This window comes from Chiloscyllium punctatum, chromosome 18, assembly GCF_047496795.1.
Source record: "Chiloscyllium punctatum isolate Juve2018m chromosome 18, sChiPun1.3, whole genome shotgun sequence".
NCBI classification, from domain to species: Eukaryota; Metazoa; Chordata; class Chondrichthyes; order Orectolobiformes; family Hemiscylliidae; genus Chiloscyllium; species Chiloscyllium punctatum.
The window spans coordinates 31726700-31731778 of record NC_092756.1 but is presented as its reverse complement, the minus strand read 5'-3'; the positions used below and the strand labels follow the sequence as shown (position 1 = coordinate 31731778).

General features: G+C 41.0%; 1 non-coding gene across 1 annotated transcript; it reads left to right on the top strand.

Moving 5' to 3' along the window:
• The first annotated feature begins 3547 nt into the window (after positions 1–3547).
• On the top strand, positions 3548–3629 carry trnas-gcu (transfer RNA serine (anticodon GCU)). The gene has a single exon. It is a non-coding gene; the product is annotated as a tRNA-Ser (tRNA).
• Positions 3630–5079: the final 1450 nt, after the last annotated feature.

Here is a 5079-nt window from a genome sequence, read left to right as displayed (position 1 = left end):
TGCCAATATGATTTGGCTAAAGATTACGTTAAATGTTTTAAATATGACTTTGATGAAACGGCCAGATTCCACCAGCCGGCTCCTTTTATTTCACGTGACCAATGCCTTTCCACTTGGTCACCGCGCCCTACAGCTGCACTGCATATAAATTGACAAAATTGTGGCATTCTCTCGGATTGGTAATCAGGAGCGAGATTGATTGAAATTATTGAAAACTTAAGATAAACTGATAAAATGCGTGATATAAGACGGGAAACTGAAAGGGAAAGAGAGAACAGCGAATGATAATGTTTTGACAAAACTGAAATATAATGGCTCAAGATTCAGAAAGTGCTTTCATCCACAAACATACCACAATATGGAATGTAAGTTTTGGGACAACCAATGTAAGCAGATAGCAAAATCTTCGTTTTAAAGTCTTGCTGCAACTGTTTTGGTGTTCATGAACGCACCCATGGGATTCAGGGCTGTAATGATCTCCTAAAATGGAAAAGGACATCCTTGCCTTCAAGGATATGTGGGGAATGTTCACTGATTCATCCCAGTAATGGCAGGACTGTCCTCTGGAAGCATATGAGTAAAATTTTTCAATGTTTCATTGAGTTTCAAATGAGTGGTGAAGGAAATGTCTCCATTCACAAAATAATTGTTCAGTAGAATTCAATACAGGGACCCATGAAATGATGAACAAGTACACGGACATACGATACACAATAGCTACGACAATTACAATGTGAAAACTGTTGATTTCAGATCCAAGGTGGCCTTTGGTGATGGCATTTACTGTCCAAAACCAGTCTGCACTGGAATGACGGGAGACACACTATGAAGTATTTGAACTTCAGTCACCTTTAGAAATAGCTGAGACTGACTCAGGACATGGGGGTTTAGAGATGTTGGCCTTACAAACCTTTCGGACATTCCGAGGAAGAATAAAGGAAGTGATAGATACGATGTTCATGAACTGGATAGATAGGAATTTACCTGATTGGAGTTTATAAATAGAGGCGTCATATTTAAAAAGCAAAGAGTTCATAGTGTAACTGTAAAACCTTTAGGTCACACTCAGTGGGAGTATTGTGTGTAATCCTTGTCCTCATTCTCCACCAAAAACATGTAAAGAAGTTAGAAAGGGCACAGACGCTGTTTCCTGGATAGCAAGATATTAGAAAGACAAGTGACGTTGTTTTCTGAAACATAAAATTATCAGAAACGATACAAACGGGATGATAGAAAGAATGAAGGAGTTTATTCAAGAGATTTGGAAATGCTGGAGCAGAAACACGCAAGTATGATGTAAGCAAATGAGATTTTCACATAACGCGAGGTTTGAATGAATAAATCGGGAAAGTCCCTCTTTCTCGTGAATAAATAACTTTCGTTAGAGCTTGAAAAACATTAGTGAATGGTTAAGAAAAGTTTGGATGAGATTTTCTTACACTCAATAGAGTTATTTAAATCGTGAACGACTTTCCAGAAATAAAACGTAGAAGCTGACTTCAGAGTGAGTTAAAAATTACACGAACAAACGTACAAGGAGAGAATTTACCATTGAGACAAAGTCAGTGTGGTTGCGTAACAATTTCGAATTTGTTGACTTCAGACACAAAGACATTTCATGAACACGAACAACTGAACAGTACTCAGTATAACAAATTCATGGATTGGTAAGGTGTGGCGTATTATTCAAGGTGAAACTCTGTAAATGGAGCTGATGCCCTAAAATAACTGCAGACGGAAGTGATATCCTAATGAGTAGGAATTGAATCGTCACTTGGAGAGGCAACACCTACTTTCAAGATTTGACCACATTCACATGATGTTATGTATATTTCGTACATTCTAAACTCCACCCAAGAAATCCACCAAGAAGACTCTGTCCTTTTGTATTGTTAACCCTCTGTACTTCTCTGCAGCACGCCATTTCAGGTAAAATATGCTCAGACCAAAATTCTGTTCAATGCAACATTCAAACGTTCCAACGTGATTTCTTTTTTGATTATTGCAACAACCTTTGTGACTTTGCAACAAACTGTGTAACATGAAACCAGTTCAACATCTTTTTTCCCGGAATTTAACGCAGTACACATGGGAAACGTTATCCATCTGCTGAAAAATCACCTTCGGCTCTCCCTCCACATATGTCTCTTCACGTTTTAGATACTTGCAGTATGTTTGTTGATCAAGGAGTCATTATCCAGAAAAGGTTGTTTCTCAATCCACAAACACGGTATTTTCCCATAAACTTGACTTTGCTCAATATCACCTTCTGTCCGTATCCCTCAACACGACGACAAATTGAAGTTGCTCCATGTGAGGCTCAAAATTAAAACTTCGGCACAGCACACCCCACTATACTTAAACAGTGATACCTTGCACTGGTCACCTTCAGCACAGGAGCAACACATTAATGCTTACCTCCACATTCCTGGTTTTACCTGAACGTTTGGGAAACGGAGTTTCTCTGATTCCATGACTAGTAACGGGGATTATATGATCATCTTCACCAGTGGTTCTGTCCCCGAGTGAGGTAAGTGGTGAGGTACTCATTTGTAAAGATGGGTAGATGGATAAAATGTACAATTTCATCTTTTGCCTTCTCTAACCCATGAGCTTTTTATTTGGTTTTGCATCTGTAGAAATCTTAAAATCTTCATCTTGAAAGTCTCAATGACAGATCTCCATTGTGTCTCTGGCATCGAATTTCATAGTGTAAACTCCCTGTGAATTCTTCCACCGCAGTCCGCCGTTTGGGAAGTGTTCCTGTTGTGGGAAATGCACTTCCGCGTGTGTCACCTGCTGCTCCCAGCATGCGCACTGGCACTGCACTCATTTTCCTTCTGACACTTGCTTACTGTGTTGCTGTGATCATACAGTGACTTGGTGTCGCACGGCCCAGGAAAATGATGCAGATCAAAGTTTTTGCATTGGTAAGTTCAATTATCAATTTAGCCTTATTTAGGATTTTGAAATTGTCTGTTCTGTACACAAGTGCGTGTCAAAAACATCTGAGCGGAAGTTAGGTGTTCCGAATAATGACATTCAACACTATGCACTCTCCTCCAGTCTGGAAAACAATTCCTCACAGGCAATTTAATAGACAATGGACAGCAGGTGCAGGAGTAGGCCATTCTGCCCTTCGAGCCAGCACCACCAATCATTGTGATCATGGCTGAAGATCCTCAAATTGTATCCTGTTCCTGCCTTATGCCGATAACCCTTTATTCCACTATCCTTAAGAGCTTTCTCCAACTCTTTATTGAAAGAACACTTCCTGCTGTCTCGGGTTCTTCATTCCGTTGACTTCAAATCTTCACAGAATTCAACAGACCTTGTTACATAGTCATTTCCTCGTTTTTGTTCAGATCACTGTGTGCATCGTGTGACAGTGGGAGTGCACTTTCCCCACAACCCAGGGGTAAGACCATAGTCTTGCAACCGTACTGTGTTATTTCTCATTTCACCAACACCAGGGAGAAATATCTGCTGCTCTGCATAATTTACGCAATTCAATTATTCATAAGGTAATAGCTTGCTCTGCATCTGTGACGAGGTGGCCGAGAGGTTAAGGCGATGGACTGCTAATCCATTGTGCTCTGCACGCGTGGGTTCGAATCCCACTCTCGTCGCTGAAATCAACGGCATTTACGTGGTGTTGTTCTCAGATGATCACAGCTATTGTGTTGAAGTTGGAGCTCCAATAGTCAGTTCATACGCATCGCTGCTATTACAAAATTTCAAAGAATAGTTTAAGCCTGTTAACTAAAATGGAGGTTGCATTGTGATTTAAAAAAAAGGAGCGTGGTTTTCTTTTTCAAGTCAAGTTGCTGTGAACGTTTTTTTGTATGAAAGACATCCAGGAAAATCAAATAACGAGAGCTACGAAATGCATGTTTATGCAAAGGGACTCTTAATGAATGTTTTGTCAGATGAAATCTGGAGGAGGTTGAGTAGAAGTAATTCATCTTGGTGAAAAGAGCACAGCGAGACAGCACAAAATAATGGAGATATTTCAAAGGGGCAGGGCGTGGGTGAAGGGGCACTGAGAACTGGCTGTAAATGCACAGTGGAGAATTGCCGCTGTGGGTGCCGTGCATGGGTAAGGAGAGACTTACACATTGGTCTCCCCCTCGCCCCTTGCTCTCGCCATTGATGAATGCTGGACATAAGGCTCAGATAAACACAAGATGTGGGAAGCAAGCTCCCTCACGTTATGCACACACTGGATGCATCACATTGATCTATGAACAACTGGAGAAATCAGCATGTTACCTATAGGGAGTTAAACTGAACTGTGGACCAATAACTGCAGATTCATGCAACATAAACATGAAAAATAATTTAAAATGTAGGGTGTAGGTTTGCTTGCAGAGCTGTAGGTTTGATATCCAGACGTTTCATTACCTGGCTAGGTAAAATCTTCATCAGTGCCGACCTCCAAGTGAAGCGAAGCTGTTGTCTCCTGCTTTATATTTATATCTTTCTCCTCGATGGGGTTCCTGTGGTTTGTGGTGATGTCATTTCCTTTTCGTTTTCTGTTTGGTTGACAGTTGGTATCACGATCTGTGTGTTTGTTTATGGCATTGTGGTTGGAATGCCAGGCCTCTATGAATTCTCCGGCGTGTCTTTGCTTAGCCTGTCCCAGGATAGATGTGTTTTCGCAATCGAAATGGTGGTATTTTTAATCCGTGTGTAGGGCTACGAGGGAGAGAAGATCGTGTCTTTTTGTGGCAAGCTGGTGTTCGTATATCCTCGTGGCTAACTTTCATCCTGTTGCCTTACGTAGTGTTTGTGGCAGTCCTTGCATGGAATTTTGTAGATGACGTTGGTTTTGTCTATGGGTTGTTCTGGGTCTTTTAAGTTTGTTAGTTTTTGTTTGAGAGTGTACGTGGGTTTGTCTGCTACTAGGATTCCGAGGGGTCTTAGTTGTATGGCTGTCATGTCTGAAACTTCTTTGATGTATGGTAAGGTTGTTATGGTTTCTGGCTGTGTTTGGTCTGCTTGTCGTGGTTTGTTCTTGAGGAATCTGCAAACTGTACTTTTTGAGTATCTGTTCTTCTCGAATACGTTGTACAGGTG